The sequence below is a fragment of the Phascolarctos cinereus genome, unplaced genomic scaffold (assembly GCF_003287225.1).
Source record: "Phascolarctos cinereus isolate Bilbo 61053 unplaced genomic scaffold, phaCin_HiC Scaffold_5;HRSCAF=322, whole genome shotgun sequence".
Lineage (NCBI taxonomy): Eukaryota > Metazoa > Chordata > Mammalia > Diprotodontia > Phascolarctidae > Phascolarctos > Phascolarctos cinereus.
In genome coordinates, this window is record NW_027555958.1 from 419,114,885 (window position 1) to 419,140,594 (window position 25,710).

Genomic DNA, 25,710 nt, shown 5'->3' on the forward strand with positions numbered 1-25,710 from the left:
GATAATTCAGTATTATTGTGATTGAAATAGCATTGGCTGTTCTCTCAGGTAAATCACTTATGTTTCCTGAACTTCACTATTCTCACCTGTAGGAGGCAGCATAGTATAACAAGGAGCACTTAGAATCGGCCGATTAGGTTTCAAAGTCTGGCTCTGCCTGCCAATTACCATTTGTTATCACCTTGGGCAACTCACTTAGTTTTTTTTTTTCAGCTTCTGAGGTCCCTTTGAACTACAAGATTTTGTGATTTTTATGATGCTGTGAACCTTTCTTCATATTCAGGATTTAGGTACTAGTCTCCCTCTCAGTTGGCAGAGAATAACTGAGTCTAGGAAAGTACAATTGTTCAATTTCATCTTATTTCTTTATCCAGCTAAAGCTTTTGCCAGCTAAGCGTAAATGTTTCAGTTTCGTGCTACTTTTGTTAAACATGAGTTTATGCTGATGTTGCTATATGACATCTCAGAGAATCATGAAGCACACATTTACCCCCTTCCTGGTAAAATTGAGTATATATAAACCCTGGAAATAAAGTTAGTAAAATTAGTAGAGAATGCCCTTCTTTCACAAAACAGTCCTCGTTCTTATGCTATTGAAGCATCCAGTGCAGGAGCCCAAAAAATCCTCTGGTCTAAAACTGGCTGTTAAATTATGTTTTCCAAAGCTGTCTTAACACCTTTCCTAATGTTATTTCTTATTCCTGGTTATATTTTGAATCACAAGATTAATTGTTTGCAGATGTGTGTGGAACAAGAGAAAGGGGTTGGGTGACAATGTAAAATCTTTTATACCCAATCAGATATCTGCAGGATTTATTTAATAAAATATTTAGGATCATTTTTTGCAGTTTAAATTTTTATTTTATTTTACCCATTTTCCTCTTTTTAAAAAATTCTGGACCTTTCTGGTATCTTTAAAATTCTTTTCCTTCCTTTTCCACCTATTTATAATGTATTGGTCTTTTCCTTATTTAAAATTTCTTTTGTCATTTTCATCTCTGAAAGATTTCCTATAAAATAAATGAGCAAAAGTCCTGTTAAACTGTGAGGGTGGCATTTGTTCATTGTACTGTTTTCTAATTTTATTCACTATTTTAAAAAAAAATCATATCTGTTAGGACTAATGATACTTAGAAAACCCGAACTTCCCTACCAGTTCAGTGATAAAATGAATACTTTGTTCTTGCTGAACCAGGAACTTCTCTGGCAAACAAAAGAACAATGCTGATGTCTCTGAATTCTGTCTTCTTGCCCTGTTGGTGGTAGTGACACTATGCTTCAGAACATTGAATGTTGTGAGGGAATGAATGGGATAGCCTTGATCCTGTGTATCAGGCTGCTAGGTTCCGATGACCGCCAATCACCTAGCTATCAATCAAACTAAATGACCTCTTAAAATGCCCATGTTTGTGCAACTTCTCAAATTAAATACGTCGCACTTACTAAAGATAAAACTATCCCAGCTTCAGTTACGTGCTATGTGTTAAGGTGACGGGGTTTGTGGCTGCAGCCCATCTGGTTCTTTTTTTCGTGATGTCACAGAATGGAAAAAGATGATGGAAAGTGGCTGTGTTGAGCCCTTCTACAGAATCACAGCATCTCAGTCAGACTCAAAGGAAGCTCAGCAGCTTCTAGTCTCACCTGTACCCAAAAAAGAATCTTCCCTGCAGCTCATCTGACAAGAAGGTGGCTCACCCACTTTTAGCAGATCTCCCTCCTCTCCTTCCTGCCTCTCTCCTCCACCTGCTTCTGCTTTGCCACATTCTTCGCTAGGTCAAACCTAGATCTGTCTCTGTGACTTCCCCCATTGTTTTGAGTTGTGACGTGTTCTGGCCACAAACAGACCAAGTCTAATAACTTAGCTGTAACTGTACAACAACTGGCACTCCATTCAGAGTGCTTTAGCTTTAACTTTGGATCTAGGCAGGATTACCTTTCAAATACTTGAATACAATTATCATGTCCGTTGGAGTTGGCTTCTCTCAAAGCAAAACCTCCCTGATGCTGTGAACTGATGGGCTGACACCTTGTCATTTTCAGTTGTATTCAACTCTTCGTGATCCCATTTAGGGTTTTCTTGACAAAGATACTGGAGTGGTTTGCCATTTCATTCTCCAGCCCATTTTACAGATGAGGAAACTGAGGCAAGCAGGGTTAAGGGACTTGTCCAGGATCACACAGGTGGTAAGAATGTGAGGCTGGATTTGAGCTCAGGTCTTCCCAACTCTAGGCCCAGCACTATCCACTATGCCACTTAACTGTCTAATGAAATATAATACATAAAATATGAAAAAGTTGAAGACATTAAATTACAAAGGAAATTAATTATATTGAAATGCAGTTTTAAAATTAAATTAAAATTAAAATTTTTTTTGAAAAAAAATTCACGGACCTGAGGTTAAGAACCTCAAGATTCTAGACTCTCCAGTTTGTCAACATCTTTCATAAAATGTGACTCCCACAACTGAACATGATACTTATTAATTTCTTCAACAAACATTCATTAAACACCTTCTATAAAACCAGACATTGTGTTAGATGTTGAGGACACAGACCCCAAAATGAGATACCTCTTACCATCAAGGAACTTAACGATCTTTTGTATGGGGGGGTGGGGTGGAGGGAGAACAACACATGTATTTATAAGCAAATACTTTTCATTCCTTTGCACATATTTTATTATTGCTGGGGAGGGGGCAATAGTAGCTGGGAAGATCCACAAAGGTCTGTGTAGAAGGTGGTCCTTGAGCTGAGCCTGGCAAACAGCAGGGACCCTAAGAGGCAGAGGTGAAGAGGGCAGGCCTGCCCTCCAGCCTGGGGAAAGGCACAAGGATAGAAAGTGAGATGTTGGGCCTAAGGAACAGCCAGAAACAGCAGGGCCAGTTTGGCTTCAATAATGTCTGATAAGCTTTGAAAAGTCGGCAGGAGCCAGATTGGAAAAGACCTTCAGCACCGGCCAAAGGAGTGTGTCCTTGAGATGAGCAGTGAGGCACTGTGATACATTGGGGCATTCACCAACCTGGTCCTGGACAGTATGTAGTGATTAACATAGTCCAGTTCTCACTAGTTTTTTGTCTTTTGTTTTGTGCTGTTAAATCCTGTCCAGCTAGCAGTCTGCCAATCCCTCAGATATGACCCTGTCAGATTGCTTTTTAGCCACAACTTCCCCCATCCTATACTTGCCAAGTTGATTTTTTTTGAGCTCCTATGTAAGACTTTGCATTTATCCCCATTATGTTTTTAAAATAAATTTAGTTCATTGTTTTAGTCTATCGATATTTTTTGATCCTGACTATGTCTTTTAATATTCTGTCTGTTTTTCTGGCAAATATTATAAGCTTTGCCATCTCTGCCTTGATCCACGTCATTGATAACAACGTTAAACCACACAAGACCTAGGACATGTCCCACAGACATTCCATTTAACTTAGTGTTCCAGTCTCCTTGTTGAATGAATTAGAGTTATTTTGGAGGTCCATAGGAGATAATTGAAAAGAGCAATTGATCAGTTTCTTCTGTCTATATTGTTTCCTGTATTTAGTGGTATTTGTTTTCTCAGTGATTTTGTACCTTGATAGGAAAGAAAGAGACATTAATACAGAATTTATGTATCCAAATGGTACATTTATTGAAGGATGATCTTTATAGCCAGTAGAGGTATCTGGAATGCTAGAAATGAGACAGGATGATGCTAAGGTCCGCTAGCTATCCGGGCACCTCAGGAACCTATGGAAAGTGCCAGCTCCTCAAATACCTGTTGGAGGATTGCAGTACCATAAGTTGGGTGGCAGTATGAAAAGTATTTCTCCACTAACTTTATTGGGGGGAGGTCAGGAGCCTATGATGCCATCTCTCAGATGCTTCATGGAGAGCATAGCGTCAAAGGTAGGGTGGCAGTACTCTGAATGGAGTGCCAGTTGTTGTACAGTGGAAAGAAAGCTCGATTTGTAGTCAGAAAAGCTGTGAATCCTGTCTCTGCCTGGATTGCTCACCTGGTAGCGAGTAAACGCTGGGTTCGCTTTCCCAGAGTCATGCTATTACATTTCTGTGACATTTTTCAGGTATCCTGAGGGGTTGAGGTACCTCTTCTTTACTGCCCTCCAGTTGTGTTTCTGCCGCTGTTGATCAGTAGTGACGAGCACCGCAGTTCCAGTTAACCATATCATTTAGCTTTTACAAAGGGATATTTACTCTGAAGATAGGACAGGGCCAAAAATGTGTGTATTTTCCCCAAACATTTCAGAAACACACTTATCTCTGTGCCGCCTTGGTCTCTGGGGACAGTGGGATTCACTCTTAAAGCAGTTTCTACATAGCGTTGGTCTCAACAAGTTCATGTTCCAGGTTTGATCCAGAGAGTCACTCAGGGTATTGATGCTGACCTGGCTGTACTTCACAAATATTATTTTATTTAATTTTCACAAAAATCCTGGGAGGTAGGTTTTGTTGTTGTCTCAGTTTTACAGAGGAGAAAACTGGGGCACAGAGAGATTGAGTGATTTGCACGAGACTGCTGTTAAGTGTCTGAAGCTGGATTTGAACTTAGGATTTCCTGATGCCCAGTCCAATTCTCTCTGACTCCTGGACTCCCAGGCTCATTGATTCCTGGAACTTTACTCTCTTGACCTTTCAGAACCCACAAGATTGGAGCCTTCTTCACCTAAATGGAGAGACAGTGGGCCAAGGCTTGTTTGGGAGGGCCCATTTGTCAGCCTTGGAGGGAACATGGCCCAAGGCTTTTCCCTTCTAGCATTGTCTTGCCTTGGATGACAACAGAGGAGGCAAATCAAGAGCAGAGATCCATCATGAGAGAAGAACCAGAATGAATAAGTGGGGCCCTGATCTGCTGGAGCTTCTTGAAGGAACCGCCTGCTCTGGCTGTGAAGCCAATCAGAAAGGTTCCTCCCAATCAGAGTATCCTAAGGAATCTTCTGTATCCTCTAAGTAGCTGTATCCATTGCCATGGAAAATGGCCTTGGGACATGTGCCATGGTGAGGAAAAAATTGAGCTATTGCTCTAAAGGGTTCTTGTCTTCCCCTTCAGATTTTATATATGAATGTTAACCTTGATGGGAAAGGGGAACTTCACAAATGTCTGAATATGTAAAAATGGAGCTTCATCTTGTCACGTGGTGAATGTGCATGCATACATTCTTTAGAAGGCAATAACAATTCATTTAATTAAGAGAACAAGGATGGCCCTGGTTGTCACAGAACTTCCCCATAGAAAACCTGTTCCTGTATACGTAATAAACAGTGGTGTGGGGAATACCAAGCAGGCATTATGAAATGCATTGCAGTAGTCATCGTTTTATTGCCACCAGAATACCACTACAGACTTCCTTACATGTTGATGTTAAGCCGCTAATCACTACTCTTTGGGTCTGGGTTGGTTCAACCAATTATGAATCAGTTTAACTGTGATATGGCCTAGCTCATATCTCTTCATCTCATCTACAAGAAGAGCATGAAAAACTTTGCCAAATGCTTTGCTAAAATCTAGATAAACCTTATCTATAGAAATCTTCTGGTCTAATAAGCCTGTCCAAAAAGGAAATTAGGTTAGTCTGACATGAGTCTGTGTTGACACCATGCCAGCTCTTTGACTACTTCCTTTTCTAGATATCTACTAACCGTCCACTTAAATGGCACATTCTAGTATTTCGCCAGAAATCAAAGTCAAGCTCATTGCTCTGTAATTTGCAGACTCCACACTATTTCCTTTTTTGACAGTCAGAACATTTGTTCTTTTGTAGTCTTTAGTGCATGGGACACATATTGGTGGAAATACAAGCAATGGTCATTGGAGGCAATCTCAACAGCAGCAGCAGCTTTATGTGCTCTCAGCCTAGAGATGGGAAGGGGATTAGATAACTTGATAGAGATTACAGGGGACCCAGAGCTGACTCTGGGCATAGGACCCGTAGCTGTTTGACAACTGCATTGCCCATATGCAGTTCTGGGTCACAGCCCCAGGGCAAACTGCAAGGGAACTGGGGAGCTGGTCATAGTTCCAGGGCCAAGAGGAGCATTAATATTTGTGATTACAGGAGAACAAGGGCATTTTCATAGCCCACATCAGGAGAGCAGTGACTCCTTGAGATTAGTCACTGCTATAACTCTCCCAAGATAACACCACCTTGAAAGCATCAAAAACTTGCAGACCCCCAAGAACTAGCTCTGAATATAGCAGCACAAAAAAGCCTAAAGCTTGGCACAATGCCTCCCCACCCCCAGATGAGGAGCGCCCAACTTTCAGAGAAATCAAAGTCAAGAAATAGGCTGGAAAAATGAGCAAACAATAAAAAAGAACCTAATCACTAAAAGCTACTATGGTAGTAGGGAAGATCAAAATACATACTCAGAAGAAGACGACAAAATGAAAACAGCTATAAGCAAAGTTCTCACAGAAAAATGCAAATTGGACACAAGTCCAACAAGAATTTCATAAAGATTTCAAGAAAGAGATAAGAGTGGTAAAGGAGAATTTGGGAAAAGAAATGAGAGTGATGCAAGAAAATCATGGAAAGACAGTTAACAGCTTGGTAAAAGAGGCACATAAATACTGAAGAAAATAACATCTTAAAAACAGAATTGGCCAAAGGGTAAAAAGAGGTACAAAAATTCACTGAAGAAGAAAGGTCCCTAAAAAACAGAATTAGCTGAATGGATAAAGATGTACAAAAGCTAATTGAAGAAAATAATTCCTTAAATATTAGGATTGGGTAAGTGAAAACTAATGACTCCATAAGATATCAAGAAACATAACAAAGTCAACAGAATGAAAAAAATAGAAGAAAATGTGAAATAGTTCATTGGAAAAACACCTGATCTGGAAAATAGATTGAGGAGATATAATTAAAGAATTATTGGATTTCCTGAAAGGCATGGTCCAAGAAAAAGAACCTAGGCATCGTATTTCAAGAAATTATAAAGGAAAACTGCCTTGACATCTTAGACCCAGAGTGTAAAATAAAAACTGGAAGAATTCACTGATCACCTCCTGAAAGAGACCCCAAAATTAAAACTCCCTAGCATATTATAGCCAAATTCCAGAACTCCCAAGTCAAAGGGAAAATATTGCAAGCAGCCAAGAGGAAACCATTTCAAATATTGTGGAGCCAATGCAGGATCGTACAAGATTTAGTGACTTCCAAGTTAAAGGAGTGGAGGGCTTAGAATATGATATTCCAGAAGGCAAAGGAGCTAGGATTATAGCCAAGAACAACTTACCCAGCAAAACTGATTATAATCCTTCAAGGGAAAAAATGGACATTAATGCAACTTTCAAGTATTCTTAATGAAAAGATCAGAATTGAATAGAAAATTTGACATTCAAACACAAGACTTGAGAAGCATAAAAAAGGTAAACGTAAAAGAGAAATCATAAGGGACTTAATAAGGTTAAACTGTTTACATTTCTGTATGAGAAGATGATACATATAACTCCTAAGAGAGTTATTGTTATTGGGGGGGTTAGAAAGAGTCTACCTAGACATAGAGCATGAGGGGGAGTCAGTTCTGTTGGGACAATATAGAAAAATAAAGGGATGAGAAAGAGAGAGGACCTGGGAAAAGGGGGTAGGGAGGAAGGTTTGTTATTGTTTGGTAATTTTCAGTCATGTCCAACTCTTCCTGACCCCATTTGGGGTTTTCTTGGTAAAGGTACTGGAGTAGTTTGCCATTTCCTTCTCTAGCTCATTTTACAGATGAGGAAACTGAGGCAAATAGAGTGAAGTGACTTGTCCAGGATCACACAGCTAGTAAGTGTGAGGTGATTATGTTGGGATGATTTAAATGAAAGTGAAGAGGTGAGAAAGAGAGATACACTGGGAGAAAGAGGGAAGGAGGGGAAGAGTGGGCAATATTATCTCACATAAAAGAGGCATGCAAGCAAAAGCTTTTATAGTAGAGGGGGAAATGGGGATGGTGGCAGCAAGCATTTTTTGAACCTCACTCTTGTTGAAATTGGTTCAGAGAGGGAAGAACATATATGCATGGTTGAGTATAGAAATTTATCTTACCTAGCAGGGAAGTAGGAGAGGAAGGGGATAAAAAAAAAGAGAGGTGTGATAAAAGGGAGGGCAGATTAAGGGAGGCAGTGGTCAGAAGGAAAATAGATTTTCGAGGGGGGACGAGGCAAAAGAGAGAAGAATAAACAGAAGAAAATAGGATAAGGGAAATACATAGTAATCGTAACTGAATATGAACGGGACGAATTAATTTATAAAAAGTAAATGAATTGCAGAATAGATTAGAACCAGCATCCAACAATATGTTGTTTACAAGAAACACACCTGAAACAGAAAGACACAAACAGAACTAAAATAAGAGACTGGAGCAAAATCTATTCTGCTTCTGCTGAGGTAAAAAAGGTAGGGGTAGCAATCACTATCACAGACAAAGCAAAACCAAAAATAGACCTACTTAAAAGACAATCAGAGAAACTACATTTTGCTAAAAGGTGTCATAGGCAATGAAGTAATGTGGAAAATTTTACATCAAATTTCTCTGATAAAAGCCTCTTCTCAAATATATAGGGAAATGAGCCAAATTTATAAGAATGAGAGCCATTCTCCAATTGATGAATAGTCAAAGGATATGAACAGGCATTTTTTTTTCAGAAAAAATCAAAGCTATCTATAGGCACATGAAAAATGCTCCATATCACCATTGATTAGAGAAATGCAAATTAAAACAACTCTGAGCTACTACCTCACAGTTATCAAATTGGCTAACATGACTGAAAAAGAAAATAACAGATGCCAGAAGGGATGTGGAAAAATAGGTACACTAATGCACTGTTAGTGTAACTGTGAACTGGTCCAGCCATTCTGCGGAACAATTTGGAATAATGCCTAAAGGACTATAAATAACTGTGTATACCCTTTGACCAAGCACTACTAGTACTAGGCTTGTATCCCAAAGATATCAAAGAAAAAGGCAAAGGACCTATACGTAGAAAAATATTCATAGCTTTTTTTGTGGTGTCTAAGAGTTGGGAATTGAGCCCATCAATTGGGGAGTGGCTGAAAAAGTTGTGATAAATGATTGATGGAAAGCTGCTGTGCTATAAAAAAATGATGAGCAGGATGGTTTCAGAAAAACATGGACTGAAGCAAAGTGAAGTGAGCAGAACTAGGAGAACATTGTGTATAGTGGCAGTAGTATTTTAAGGATGATCAGCTGTGAAAGACTTAGCTACTCTGATCAAGGCAATAATCCAACACAGTTGCTGAGGCTCATGCTGGAAAATTCTATACATTTCCTGAGAGAGTACTGAAGGACTCAGTGCAAATTGAAGTAAAATTTTTTTACTTTCTTTATTTTTCTTGCTCTTTTGAAATATGGCTAGTATAGAAATGTTTGCATGATTTCACATGTATAATTGATATTATATTGCTTGCCTTCTCAATGGGTTGGGGAGGGCTTGAGGGAGAGAGAGAATTTGGAACTCAAAAATTTTAAAAAGAATGTGAAAAAATTATTTAAAATTAAAAAAAAATGTTGCAGTGGTTTGGGCAAGAGGTAGTGGCAGTGTGATTGGAGAAAAAGGGACAGACATACTGGTTGTGGGGAGGAATATGGAAGAGTCAGGTATGACTAAGTTTGTGAACCTACATGACAGAGAAGATGGTGGTGACTAAAACCAAAAGCGGGAGATTTGGAGAAGGGACAGCTATAGGAGTGATTTTTACTTTTGGACACGTTAATCATGAGATACCTATAAGGCTATCAAACTGGAGATGTCCAAAAGACAGTGATAGGAGATTAGAGTTCTGCAAAGGGAGTGAGTCTCTACATATGAAGCTCTACATTGGAGAAACCTGTATATTCATGTTAACTGAATCCATGAGTGTGACTAAGATCTCTGAAGGAGTAGAGAGAGAAGAGAACTGAGCAGAGAGGCAGATGATAAATACAGTGGAAGGGCATTGGATTTGAAATTGTTAGTCCAACTACTGAAAATGACTACTTCTATCACCATGGGCAAGTCACTTAAACTTCCTGGGCCTCAGTTTCCTGTTCTATAAAAAAAAATGATGGGGTTTGACCAGATGACTTCTAGGCTCCTTTTTAGCTCTAGAACTATAATCCTACGTGTGACCTGGGATTCAAATCCTACCTCTGTCATGCATTAGCTATGTGATTTTATAAGTCAGTTACCTCATGTAAAATGAGAAGATTGGACTAGATCGTCTCTGCTGTCCCTTCCAGCTCTAAAACTGATCTTTGGAAGCTACTGTGCCTTGGCAGTAGGAGATGTATAGTGATCCTAGTGAAGGTTGTCAACCAGAAGAAGGTGGCAGTTGACTTTATTAAAAGCGTCAGAGTGGCTGAGGAATGTAAGATTGTAAATGCTCTATGATTTATAATCTTAGAGATCTTCCTGAGGTACTGAGAAATTAAATCACTTGCCCATGGCTCTACAACTAATATGTAGCAGACAGGATTTGAACCCAGGTTTTTCTGACTCTGAGAACAGCTTTCTAGGTACTGCTCCATGCTCCCTCTCCAAACATGAAATCTCTCTTCAGATACTTACAGGGTTATCATATCAAAAGAAAAGTAGGTTTGATCTGCTTATCCCCAAATGCAAAAGAGGGTAAATTTGGTGTGAACTGCAATGAGACATTTTGGCTTAGCATGAGAAAAAAAAAAACAAAACTCCTAAAAATGTTGCCCAAAACTATAGTGGGCAGCTTTGGAATATAAAAGGCCTGGAATATAGATGATTCATAGTACTCTCTCCATAAAAATCCCTAGAGATGGATGTAATACAAATTCCCTTGGTAATGCATTCAAGTAATCATTAGGAAGGTCTTGATAAAGAAAAGTTCCTCTTGCTGTGATCTCCTTTTTCCTCCCTTCCTCTTCAGTCCTCAGGGGAAATATAGAACAACTCTGAGCTCTTGCTCACACTTATATTCATCCTTTCATATATCTGAAGACTTCATTAAATTCCTACATAGCTATCCCTATGGAAGGGATGTAGACCATGTTTCATAAGCATTTCAGTCATTCTTTCATTCATCAACTCAGCCATCATTTATTAATTCCTGTTTTGTGCTTTCATGCTGCTAACTGAGTGTGAAACAGATAGAGAAGTGAGAGATATGGGCCCAGAATCAATGAATGAATTAACAAATGAAAATGCATTTATTAAGTGCATACTATGTGTTTCAGGCACAATGAATGGTAAGCCAGTGTGGACATTCAAATATAAAAAAGAAACAATCGCTTTTCTCAAGGACATTGGAATATAGTACATATAGGGCAATGGTGGATGAGAACTGTTATGGAAGAGAAGGTAAGCTTGAGAGCCCTAGGAACAGCAGGGCTCTTCCCGCCACATACTACTCCTAGCCTACTCCAACAGCCGCCATCCAGGGAAGTAACCCTTGTTGGGGATTCCACGTTGTACCTGCCTCGGCAAATATCTCAGGTCCCACGTCCTCAGCGGTCACACATAATGAAGACCTTGAATAGAAAGTTCTTGATGCCAGAGTCCTTGGCCCCATTGACAGATTTGGTTTTATCTTTTTTATATGAGTCCCTTAATCTCTGTTATGCATAGCTTGCCTTTCTTTCTAAACACAGAATAAATTCAGCATGTAACTTTGAAGCTGATCTACTTATCTGTGATTCTTTCTGTCTTTCAATTCAATTCTGTGCATTTTTTATTGATATCTTTTGTTTTTATGTTGCCTAAAATTTTCCCTCTATCTTTTCCTACAGGGCCATTTTTTTAAATAAAATAATTTTTTTAAAAAGGAAGAGAGAGAAAAAAATAAAGGAGTAGAGGAATGTGTCTTTTTATATTTTTTAGGGGCCAAGCTTATTCTTCATAATTTCACAACCTTCAGTTTCAATTGTTTTGTGCCTACATCATATTCATTGTTTCTTACACCACAGTAATATCACATTATATTTATGACTGCAGTTTATTAGCCATTCCTCAGTTGGTGAACATTTATTTTGTATAAAAGTGCTGTTTACAAGTATTTTGGCATGTGTGCATATACTTTTGGTATATGCCTTTTTGTTAACAACCACTTTGGGATATATGCCTAACAATTCAATATCTAGTTCAGAGGGCATGTATATTTTAGCTACCTTATCTGCATAATTCCAAAATTGCTTTTCAGAATGGTTATACCGATTTACACCTCCACCATATTCATGTGTATGTGTGTTTCCACAGTCCCCTCAAACATCAACTCTTCCCACATTTTGTCATCTTTCCCAGTTTTCTTGGGGTGAGGTTGTTTTGAAAATCTTTTGTTTTGATTTGCATTTCTCTGAATTATGCATGATTTTAGGGGCATTTTTTATGGTTCTTAAGTTTGCAGTTCTTTTGAGTCGTGTTTGGCCATATCCTTTGACCACTATTGGGGAGTGTGGATTTCGGTCTCATATGTTTCTGTTAAATGTTTATAAGTCTTAGATATCAAATATTTATCAAAGGTATTTGATATAAATATTTTTCTTAATTATTTCCCTTATGCTAGATGCATTAAATTTATTTATGTAGTAGCTCTTCAGTTTTATGTAATTAAAATGATCTGTTTTATCTTTTATAATTGTCTCTATCCCTTATTTGGTTAAGAATTTATCCCCTATGCGTAGCTGTGTCGTTTGCTTCTCTTCTAATTTTTTATGGTATAATCTTTAATATTCAGGTCCTTTATCCATTTTGAATTTATTGTAAGATGTTGGTCTAAGCCTAATTTCTATCAGACTGTTTTTCTATTTCCTAGCAGTTATTATCAAACAGGGAGGCTTTGATTGCCCTCCCCCCACCAAATAACAACTGTTTTTGAGTTAGTCAAATGCTAGGTTACAGAGATCAATTATTTGTTATTCTTTCTTATTCAGGTAGTTCCATTGATCTATTTTTCTATTTTTAAAAACTGTATCAAATTACTTTGAGGATTGCTGCTTTATGCTGCAGTTTGAGGTCTAGATATACTATTACCTCTTCATTTCTTTCTTTTTTCATGATTCTTCATGATATAATATTGGTGCTTATGTAAGTTGAAATATATGAACTTTAAAACTTGATATCATACTTTAACATTGAGAAATTCATTCAGTATCCCTTCCCTCAACTGACTCCCCATGTTTGTTTTAGTGAGTACAAGCAAGTTCCTAGGTTTGTGTCTCAGTCTGATTTTAAGGATTCCCTAGGCCCGGGCTTTGCCTCAACCTCTCCCCTGACCCTGAATCTCCCCAGCTCCATAAAGGAAATGAATAGGAGAGATGCATGGAAGCCTTAGGGGAGGGGCAAAGTTGTGAGACATGTGCCACTCAGAGCCACAGGTAAGAGGGGAACAAAGGATCAGGAAAGCCAACGGGAAACCTGATGGGGGCTGGGGCCCTTTATCTCCCTCTGGAAGCTAATCAGAACAGGGCCCCAAGTGCACCTACCCTACATTGCCTATCTCAAGGACTGTGGTCTCAGAGGCCCTCTTTAGGGATATGGGGAGAAATTGAAGAGGTGGGGGTGGAGAGGAAGAACATGAGAAAGATTTTCAGACATAAGTATGGGAGATACAAGGGAAATCTGAAAGATCTAAAGATCAAGAGAGAACTAGATGAATAAAAAACCTACTTCACAAGCAGATAAACCAGTTAAGAGGATCATAAAGACCAAAGGAAAAAAATGAACAATACCAAAAAAAGAAATCAAAGTAGTACATTGCATAAATATGGTAATATTAAAATAAATGAACCAATATTACTCAGTAAAAGAAAGAATGTTGGGGATTCTGCAGTGAACATGGGAAAATAGAAAGATGTTTTAGTATGACCCAAAAAAGAAAATGAATCTTTTAAAAGAAGAAATTATAAATGAATTTAGGACAGAAATCAGAGCTTTCAATATAGAATTAATAGCACATGCAACTGTGTAGCATAAATTGAAGGCATGATGAAGAGCCTCTCAAAAGAGGAGGAAGCACAATAACCAAGTACAATAATCAATGACTAAGTAATGAAATAAATTCTCTCATGTTTATGGGTTAATAGGGTTAGGGGTTATAAGGCTTAGGGAATTATGTACTGATAAAAGATTATGATTTTGATACTATTATTCTACTTCTTATTATATAGCTATGAATCATGGAACACAATAACCTGCAAAGAAATGAACAGGTACTTAATTACATTCTCAACAGAGAGGGCAATTTCCATAACATATTCATATTTTTAAGACTATGAGCCATCCCCCAATTGGTAAATGGTTTGAAGATATGAAGAGGTAGGTCTCAAGGGAAGAAGGTCAGTCTGTCTAAGCCAAATGAAAAAAAAATGCTACAAGAGAAATGCAAATTAAAACATTTTTGAGGTTCTCTCTCATACCCACCAGATTGGCAAGGATGACCCCTCCCCCTCAAAAAGGAGAAAATGACAAATGTTAGAGGGGGTGAGGGAAAACAGGCACATTGATGCATTGTTGGTGGAGCTGTGAATGGGTCCAACAATTCTGGAAAACAATTTGACACCATACACAGAGTTACTAAACAGTTCATGTTCTTTGACTTAACTATAGTATACTCCTGTATCTTATACTTCAAAGAGATCAAATAAAGAGAAAACAATCCTATATGTTAAAAAGATTATAATAGTTATTCTCATGGTGGAAAAAAACTGGAAACTAAATGCATGTCTATCATTTGGGGAAACGGGTGAATGAATTGTGGTATATGAATATAATGAAATACTATTGTGCTATTAAGAAATTAGCGAAAAAGGTGATTTTAATTTTTAAATTTTTTTTTTATTTTTAGGCAATTGGGGTTAAGTGACTTGCCCAGGGTCACACAGCTAGTAAGTGTCAAGTGGTTAATCTGAGGCTGAATTTGAACTCAGGTCCTCCTGACTTCAGGGCCAGTGCTCTATCCACTGCGCTACCTAGCTGCCCCTAAAAAGGTGATTTTAAAGAGACATGAAAAGACTTGTTTGAGCTGATACAGGATGAATGAGCAGAACCAGAAGAACAACTTATATAACATAAAAGTTATAAAAACAATTTTGTATGAACTGATGAAGAATGATATAAGTAGAACCAGAGCAATTTATAGAATAATAGAAATATGCTAAAAAAACAGTTATGAAAACCATAGGAACTGTGATCATTTCCATGTTTCCTTCATGCCCAAAAACCCTCACTTGATCCCATCTCTCTCCACCCTTTTGTTGCTAAACTCCTTGAAAAGACCATCTACAAAAGATATTTCCACTTCCCTTTATCTTACTTTCTTCTTAACTCTTTGCATTGGGGTTCCAGCTTCATCATTCAATCAAAACTGTGCTCTGGAAAGTCACTAATGAGCTCTTAATTACCAGATCTTATGACCTTTTCTCAATCTTCATCCTTCTTGACCTCTTTGCAGACTTGGATACTTTAGATCACTCCCTTCTTGATACTTTATTTTTTTCTAGATTTTCTTGGTACTACTTTCTCCTGGTTCTCCTCCTACCTATATGACTACCTCTCTTTCTTCTTTGCTGGATCTTCATCCACACTGTGTCTGTTAACCATGGGTGTACAAAAGACCTTTTCTCTTCTCCCTCCATAATATTTCATTTGTTGATCTCATCAGCTCCCATGCTTTCAATTATTATCTCTAGGCAGACTATTCTCAGGTCTACTTGTCCAGCCCTAAGCATTCTCCCTATCTCTAATCTCAGATTTCCAGTTGTCTGTTAGATATCTTAATCTGGATGTTCCATAAACATCTTAAACTTGACAGGCCTGCCATTGAATTTATTTTTTTTCTTCAAGGCTTCCCCTCTCCTTAACTCTTTTATTGCTGTCCAAGGCACCACCATGCTCCCAGTTACTCTGACTCGCAATCTAGAGGCCATCTTTAACTCCTCACTTTCTCTCCTTCTTCCTCTTCCCCCTTCCATATCTACTCATTTGTCAAGCTCTGTCTTATATATGCCCCTATCCCTCCTTTGAACACTGCAGCTACCTTGGGGCAGGCCTTATCACCCCATGCCTGGACAATTGCAGTAGCCTGCTTGTGGGTCTTACTGCCTTCAGTCCCTCCTTCACTTAGTTGACAAATTGATCTTCCTAAAGTGGAAGTCTGACCATGGCATCTCCAGTAGCTTCCTATCACCTCCAGGATCAAATGTGAAATCCTCTATTTGGCTTTTAAAGTCATTTAGCACAATAACTTCATTTCTACCTTTTCAGTCTTTTTACGCATTATTCCCTTTTGTGTATTCTGCAATCTAGAGACAATGACCTCCTTGCTATTCCTCCCATTAGGCCCTCCATCACCCAGCTCCAAGCATTTTCACAGGTTTTCTCTCATCCCTGGCATGCTCTGTTCCTTGTCTCTGCCTCCAAGTTTCCCTGACTTCCTTCAAGTCCCAGTCTTCCTAAGTCAGAAGGTCTCTGAGACTACACATAATTTATCCTGTATGTATCTTGTTCGTACATAATTGTTTATGTATTGTCTTCTCCATTAAACTGTGAACTCCTTGAGATCAGGTACTGATTTTTGCCTTTTTTTTTTTTTATATCCCCGGCATGTAACACAGTGCCTGCCAGAGAGTAGGTGCTTAATAAATGGTTTTTGATTGGCTGCCTGATCGACACAAAAACCTTTCATGATTCTAGAAGACCACTGTGAAACATGCTATGCACTTACCAACACAGGTGATGGACTCGGGGTAGAATGTGACATGTATTTTATTTTTTTGACATGTTCAATGAGGAAATCTGTTTTCCTTTGTTTTATATATTTGTTACAAGGAATTTTTCACCCAATGGGGTGGGGTAGGATTAGAAGGAGAAAAAAATAGACTTATGTTAAAAAATACAAACTCAGTTTTAAATGGAAGAAAAAAAAGGAGTGTACTATGGATGTGAGAAAGCTACATTATATAACAAATAAGTAACTTTAAAGAAAAACTGGAGTGCGGACATTTTTGGTGAACTATGTAATAGAATATGAAGATTGGCTGGTGATATGGTGAGGGTGGAGGATAACAGATGAGCAGCCTGAGTGCTCCTCTAGTATCTTTGCAATGTCAGCAGAAGGCAATGGAGAACATGAGCAGGGTGGGCAGGCAAGGATGGTTCCCCATCTTCATTGCTGGAAGGAACATCCTGATTTATAAGATCATGGTTCTATTTGAGTGTTTAATAGTATTTATATAGCTTTATATAGCAAAACTCTCTATTTTATAGGAGAATAATCAAGGAAAAAGGGGGTATGTGGGTATGTTTTAGAACTGGTACAAGTTGAGGAATAGAACTAATGCTCAATGTATTTATTTATCCAGTGTAGTAAGCCTGTTGTTCATTTGTTTCATTCATGTCCAACTCTTCATAACCCTATTTGGAATGTTCTTGGCAAATATTGGAGTGATTTGCCATTTCCTTCTTTAGCTTATTCTACAGATGAGGAAACTGTGGCAAGCAGGGTTAAGTGACTTGCCCAGAGTCACACAGCTAGCAAGGTTTTGAGGCCAGATTTGAACTCAGGTCTTCCTGACTTTAGGTCGATGCTGTATCCAATATGCTATTCCCTACCTGCCCCTGTAGTAAACCTGCTCACTGCTTAAGTAGTAGAGTATAATAGATGGATTGAGTGACAAACCAGTAGGTTGATTTGTGCTCCTCAGTTTAACAACAGTTTTTGGAAGCCAGTGTTTGGTCTCCATTTGATTTGATGTGATTTAGACATGTTCTTATTCACAGAATGCAGTAAACCATAAGGGGAAAATGTAGCCAGCAAGATGTAAGAGTCCATCTTTTCATCTGATTAAAAAAATACTGGAAGATTATTAGTCAAGTAGCTTTGCCTACCCCTGGTAACATACTGCTGTCTAGGAGACAGAAAGCTTTTCCATCTTGTTCTTTTGCCTAAGGTTATTTTTTATGCATATTTGGTAGGATTAGTATTAAATTCCTCCTGTTGAATTTACTAATGCTTGTGCTTTCTTTTGTACTTTGTTGTTGAAAATTAATCCTAACTTTCTCATAATCTCTGATTTTGATTTGGCTTTACAGTAATCTCATTTGAAAGATTCACTGGTCCTTTTCTGAGGCTCATTAATGAAACCCTTTCCTCTTCACATTTAAATTTGAGAATAAATCAATCTTCTTTAATTTGATTTAAATTGGTTGTTAACATTATTGGTTTGTAATTTTGTCAGTGTACTTATTCTCAGACATAGTAGGGTTAAGTCTTATTTTTTCTTGCATTGAATTCCATTTAAGAATAATGTAGATTTTGATGTAGAATCTGTATACTTTGTCATTCTAAATTTAGCATCCATTAGTTTTCCAATGGTTTATCTAGACTTTGAGAATATAAAATGCTTTTAAATGTCAACAAAATCACTTAACTTTAATAAATATCCTAAGATTTTATTTGGTTGTTTCGGTTAAATAATAGGCAAAGCTATTAAAAATATCCTATACACCATCTTTTACAACAATTTTTACTCTTAATATGACTTCTCAAAAATTTTTTTCTGCCTGAGTTTCCTCTGTTTAGTCTCTTGATTCCTCTAGATTACTTTTTGCTACCATCTACACCAAAACACATTTTTCCTGTAATGATTATTTTTAAAAATAATGTTCTAAGTTGCAAGGGATGGTTTCAGTGTTTGTTCAGGTCGACAGGTAAGTTCAGCATTGCCAGGTTGCATGTTCCTGGTAGTTCTGAGGTCTGATGGGGAAACACTGAGAGTTTTGAGATATCAAGGAGAAATACCATGCTGTTGACACAAGAAATTTAAATCAGAATGGGATATTGGGGGTAGGGAGAAAGGAGTTCACTTTTTGCCATCATTTGAAGAAATGAGCTAGATGTGATAAGATATCATTCCTCCAATTTGATAAATATTTATGTTCCCTCTTCATAAAATTTATTGGAGTTACTGTTTTGCGGGGAGGGCTCAGGAAGGAGAATTGTGGACCTTATCAGTGTAATGAATTTCCTGCTTGGAATGTCTCTCTGCCAATGCTGACCAATAGTTCTTATGCAATTTAGATAGTTACCTAACTGACAAGTTAAGTGATGTAACTCTGGTCCTACAGATAGTATGTGTCAGAGTGAGAACGTGACCACGGGTATTTCTGACTCCAAGAATGACTCTCTAATCATCACACCCAGTTGTCTCTCACAAGCTACTCATCAAAATTAATAACAAACAGTAAAATTGGCAGATTTAGTTTATTTTCTTCTTCCTCTGTACTCCCATGTTACTTTTGGCAGAGATGTATAAAGAGGGTGAAGTTCTGGCAAGGAATCAGAATATCTAAATTTAATGATCAGCTCTTCCACTAAATATTTGTGCAATTTTGGACAAGTTAGATGCCTTTTCTGGGCCTTAGTTTCTTCATCTATAAAAGAGGAAGGTTGGCCTAGATCGATCTTTGCAGGTCACATATTGGCTTAGAAAACCACAAATTAACATGACCTATGTTGTATTGTATTTTGTAAAACATTTCCTAATTACATTTTATTCTGGTTCACCAGGTGGTCATAAGCTTGACACCTCTGGCCTAGATAGTTTCTAACTTCCCCTCTAATTCTAATTTTCTTTCTATGTTGGGTATATTCTATAAAAACATAAAAACTCCCCAAGGAAAGCAGTAAAAGCAAGAAAGAATCAAATATTTGGGTCATCAGCAAACTGAATAGATTCTGAAGGGTTTGATGTTGACCATACTATGAATCTTTCGGCTTCAAGTTCTATATAAAACAATCAGGAGATATAATGAGATTAGTTTTATAGACATGGAACTTTCCTGTTATGCCTCCAGGAATCACCAGCTTTCTAGTCATCCAGATTGGCAGCCTCAATGTCCTCCTCATCTTCAGGTCCTCATATTTACCCACAGCATGTATTCTGCTGCTGCTGTTCAGTCATTTCAGTCATGTCCAACTCTTTGTGACCACATTTGGTCTTTTCATGGCAAAGATATTGAAGTGGCGTGCCATTCCATTCCCTTTCAAATCTTGTCCTTTCTACTTCCATGACATCTCTCATACTCTTCCTTTTCTCTACGCTCATGTAGGGAAGGGTGAAAGGGAGCGTTTCTGAGCATTTCTAAAGCACCTGCTATAGGCTAGGCATTGTGAAAATGATTTATAGTTATCAACTCATTTGATAATAATCACCACTCTACTTCAGGCCCTCATCTCCTCTACCTAAATTATTGTGATAAGCTTCCACTTGATCTCTCTACCTTAAACCTCTCCCCACTACATCCTGTCTTCTACTTAGCAGCCAGAATATTTTTTCTAAAGCATGGGTCTGACTATGTCACCCCTTCCTCCTTAATAAGCTTCATCATTTCTTTATTACTTCTAGGCTAAATATCACTCCTTTGTTTGGCAATAACCTGGCCCTTTCCAATTTTACACTTGACTCTTCTCCACATATTCTATTATTCAACTGGCCTACTTGTTCCTGGTGCATGGCTTCATTTCCTCTCTCCATACCCTTGTACTGGTTGTTCTCCACACCTGGAATTCTCTGCCTCTTACTTTTCAAGGCTTCCTTTAAAAGAATCAACTCAGATGGATCAGTGGAATGGGTTAGGTATGCAGGACATAGTCAATGACTATACTAATCTACTATTTGATAAATCCAAAGACTCCAGTTTCTGGAATAAGAAATCACTATTTAACAAAAACTGCTGGGAAAACTGGAAAATAGTATGGCAAAAACTGGGCATAGACAAACATCTTACACCCTATAGTAAGATAAAGTCAAAATGGGTACGGGATTTAGATATAAAGACAGATACTATAAGCAGACTAGAAGAGCAAGGAATAGTTTACCTTTCAGATCTATGGAAGAGGGAAGAATTTATGACTGAACAAGAGATAGAGAACATTATGAAATGCAAAATGAATAATTTTGGTTACATTAAATTGAAAAGTTTTTGGCACAAACGAAGCCAAAGCATCCAAGATTAGGAGGGAAGCGGAAAACGGGGAAAGAATTTTTACAACCAATGTCTCTGAGAAAGACCTCATTTCTAAAACATATAGAGAACTGAGTCAAATTTATGAGAATACAAGTCATTCCCTAGTTGATAAATGGTCAAAGGATATGAATAGGCAGTTTTCAGAGGAAGAAACTAAAGCTATCTATAGTCATGTGAAAAAATGTTCTAAATCATTATTGATTAAAGAAATGCAAATCAAAACGACTCTGAGGTACCACATCACACCTGTCAGAATGGCTAATATAACAAAACAGAACAATGATAAATGCTGGGGAAGATGTGGGAAAATTGGAACACTAATGCATTGTTGGTAGAGTTATGAAATGATTCAACCATTTTGGAGAGCTATTTGGAACTATGCCCAAAGGGCTCTAAAAATGTGCATACCCTTTGACCCAGCAATAGTACTTCTCGGGCTATATCCCAAAGAGATCATACAAATGGGAAAAGAATCCACATGTACAAAAATATTTATAGCAGCTCTTTCTGTGGTGGCAAAGAATTGGAAATTGAGAGAATGCCTATGAATTGGGGAATGGCTGAGCAAGTTGTGGTATGTGAATGTAATGGAATAGTATTGGGCTATAAGAGATGATGAGCAGGCAGATGAACTGATGCAGAGTGAAATGAGCAGAACAAGGAGAACATTGTACACAATAACAGCCACCGTGTGCTATGACTGACTTTGATAGACTTGACTCTTCACAGCAGGGCAAGAATCTAAGACAACTCTAAAAGACTCACTATGGGAATTGCTATCCACATCCAGAGAAAAAACTGCGGAGTCTGAATGCAGATGGAAGCATACTGTTGCTCCCCTTTTCCTTTATTGTTTTGTTTTATGCTTCATTCTCTTGGTTCCTCCCATTGGTTCTAATTGTTCTTTACATCATGACTAATGGGAAGATATGCTTAATATGAATGTATAAGTAGAGCCTATATCAGATTGCATGCTGTCTTGGGGGTGTAGCAGGAGGGGAAGAAAATTTAAAACTCAAAATCTTATGGAAGTGAATGTTGAAAACTAAAAATAAATTAATTATAAAAAAGAATCAACTCAGATTTTACCTTCTGACAGGTTCTTTCTAGGTCCCTTAGCTTCTGGTGTCTTACACTCAGATTACTTTTCATTGGCTATATGTATTTTTTGTATGTATCTTTTTATCTGTGTTGTCTCCACCATTAGAATGAGGTTTAGTTGAGGGCAGGGACTCTGCCTTTCTTTGTATCCCCAGCTCTTAGCATAGTGCCTGCACTTAATAAGCCCTTATTGACTGATGAGCTGTTTTCCCAAATCAGAAAAATAGCCTTGTGTTGTTAGTTCATTCAAACCCACATAGTTCAAAGTCTTCCCCAAAGACTAATGCTTCTCATTTAAGTTTGAATCTCTTCCCAGAAACTCACATGTGACTTCTTCATTAAAAGTAGTTATGGTAATATACTACAATCTTGTAAGCTTGCCCAGTTGCTTTCAAATTTATTTATTAACTCAGTTTAATCACATGTGATTTTTATCACAATGACCATCAAATGGTGACTGTTGATTACAGCACACAAAGTTTACATGAATTTTATTGATTTGATGAAAATCTCATATTCTCATGAAGAATTCTCTAAAGAAAAAAAGCTTTATATTATAAATTCATGTGTATTTCTGTGTGTGTGTGTGTATGTGAAATAATAACTGAGGAGCAGTAGTATTCCTAGTTAGGAATTAGCAGCTATTGGTTTAAGTCCTTTCTCCTGGTGAAAAACAAAAACAGAAAACACTTCCTTTAAAAGGCCTTTCCTGGTCTCTCTCTGCTGTTCTTCCTTCCTCCTCAAAAGTTACCTTGTAATCCACTGTGTATTTGTATTTTTTTCATTTTTTAAATTTAAATTTAAAATATTTTATTTCTCCCAATTACATGTTAAAACAATTTTTGACATTTGTTTAAGTTTTGAGTTCCAAATTTTGTCCCTGTGTATGTAAATTAAAAAAAATATTTTTGTAAGCATTTCTTATCTCTCTCTTTCCTGTTACTCATTTAACAATTAAAAAAAAAATAAAAGCAAACCCCTCAAAAGAAATATGCATAATCCAGCAAAATAAATCCCCTCATTGGCCGTGTCCACAAATGTATGTCTCATTTTTCTTTTTCAAAATTAATTTATTTTGAATTATCAACAATCGCTTCCATAAGCTTTTGAGTTTTAAATTTTTCTCCACCTCCCTCCCCAAGATGGCACACAATCTGATATAGGCTATACATATACATTCCTATTAAACATATTTTCACATTAGTGATGTTGTAAGTAAGAATTAGAACCAATAGGAGGAACCACCAGAAAGAGGAAACAAAACACAACAGAAGAAAAAAAAATAGCAAATAGTATGCTTCAATCTGCATTCAAACTCCGCATTTCTTTCTTTGTATGTGGATGGCATTTTCCAACATGAGGCCTTTGGAGATGTCTTAGATCCTTGTATTGCTGAGAGGAATTAAGTCTATCAATATTAGTCATCGCACAACGTGGCTGTTACTATGTACAAACTTCTCCTGGTTCTGCTCACTTCACTCAGCGTCAGACCATACAAGTCTTTCCAGGTTTTTCTGAAGTCAGCCTGTTCATCATTTCTTATAGTGTAGTAGTATTCCATTATATGCACATACCACAACTTGTTCAGCCATTCCCCAATTGATGGGTATCCTCTCAATTTCCAGTTCTTTGCCACCACAAAAAGAGCTGCTATAAAATATATTTGTACACGTGGGTCGTTTTCCCATTTGGATGATCTTTCTGGTACATAGCCCTAGAAGTGCTATTGCTGGGTCAAAGGGTATGCACATTTTTAGAGCCCTTTGGGCACAGTTCCAAATTGCTCTCCAAAATGGTTGAATCAGTTTACAATTCCACCAAATATGCATTAGTGTTCCAATTTTCCCACATCTCCAACATTTATCATTTTCCTGTTTTGTCATGTTGGCCAATCTGATAGGTTTGATGTGGTACCTCAGAGTTGTTTTGATTTGCATTTCTCTAATCAATAGTGATTTAGAGCATTTTCATATGATTATAGATGGCTTTAATTTCTTCATCTGAGAATTGTCTGTTCATATCCTTTGACTGTTTATCAATTGAGGAATGACTTGCATTCTTACAAATTTGACTTAATTCTCTGTATATTTTAGAAATGAGGCCCTTATCATAGAGACTGCTTATAAAAATTCTTTTGCAATTTTCTACTTTCCTTCTAATCTTGGTTGCATTGAATTTGTGCAAAAATTTTTCGATTTAATGTGATCAAAGGTATTCATTTTTCATTTTGTAATGTTCTCTATCTCCTGTTTGGTCATGAATTCTTCTGTACTCCATAAATCTGTTAGGTAAACTATTTCTTGATCTCACAGTTTGCTTACAGTATCAGCTCTTATATCTAAATCATGAACCCATTTTGACTTTATTTTGGTATATGGTGTGAAAATTTAATCTATGCCTAGTTTCTGCCATATTCTTTTCCAGTTTTCCCAGAAGTTTTTGTCAAAGAGTGAATTCTTATCCCAGAAGCTGGGGTCTTTGGGTTTGTCAAATAATAGATTACTATAGTCATTGACTACTGTGTCTTGCATACTTAACCTATTCCACTGATCCACCACTGTATTTCTTAGCCAATACCAAGCAGTTTTGATGATTGCTGCTTTACAATACAATTTGAGATCTGGAATGGCTAGGCTACCTTCCCCTGCATTTTATGTCCAATACTTCTTTTGAAAGAGATGGGCTTCATGTTTATCCTCAGTCCTCTGGAATCGTGGTTAGTCACTGCATTGATTACAGTTCTTAATTAAGTCTTTTAAAATTGTTTTTTCTTTATAATGTTGTCATTGCATAAGTTCTTTCCCTAGGTCTGCTTATTTTATTCATCAGCTCATAAAGATTTTTCTAATTTCCTCTGAAACTGTCCATTTAATCATATAATTCTATAATATTCAACAGTAAGATTCCATTACATTCATTGTTTTAGTAATTTCCTAATGAGTAGAGAAGGAAAGGTCAAACCACTCAAATATCTCTGCCAAGACAACCCCAAATGGGGTCATGGAGAGTTAGACACAAGTGAAAAACAACTTAAGAATAAGTGCATACTCCCTTACTTTGCCATTTTTGACTACTACAAAAAAGTGTTATAAATATTATTGTACATATGTGTCCTTTTCCTTTTCCTTTGATGTCTTTGGGTTATAAGCCTAGTAATGGTATAATTGTGTCAAAGGATATTGTATAGCTTAGTACTTTTTGGGCATACTTCCAAATTGTTTCCAGAATGGCTAGACCAACTCAAAATTCTACCAAAATGGCCTCAGTTTCTCTCTTTTCCAGAATCTCTTCCAATATTTGTCATTTTCCTCTTTTGTCATCTTGCCAATCTGGTATGTTTGAAGTTGAACCTCAGTTACTTTCATTTTCATTCCTCTAATCACAAGTGATTTGAGCATTTTTTCCTCATATGACTGTTGAGAACTTGAATTTCTTCTTTTTAAAACTACATATTCATATCCTTTGACCATTTATCTATTGGGGAATGGATCTTAGTCTTATAAATTTGATTCAGTTCATAATATATTTTGAATATGAGAGCTTTATCAAAGCAATTTTCCCATTAGCTGTTTCTTCTAATAGTAATTGTATTAGTTTGTGTAAAACCTTTTAAATTTTATACAATCAAAATTATC

At 37.3% G+C, this 25,710-nt stretch overlaps 1 protein-coding gene across 4 annotated transcripts in view; it reads left to right on the forward strand.

Moving 5' to 3' along the window:
- The window catches only part of NME7 (NME/NM23 family member 7), a 177,985-nt gene that overhangs the window by 52,958 nt on the left and 99,317 nt on the right, over window positions 1–25,710 (forward strand). The gene's annotated exons all lie outside the window — the stretch shown is intronic.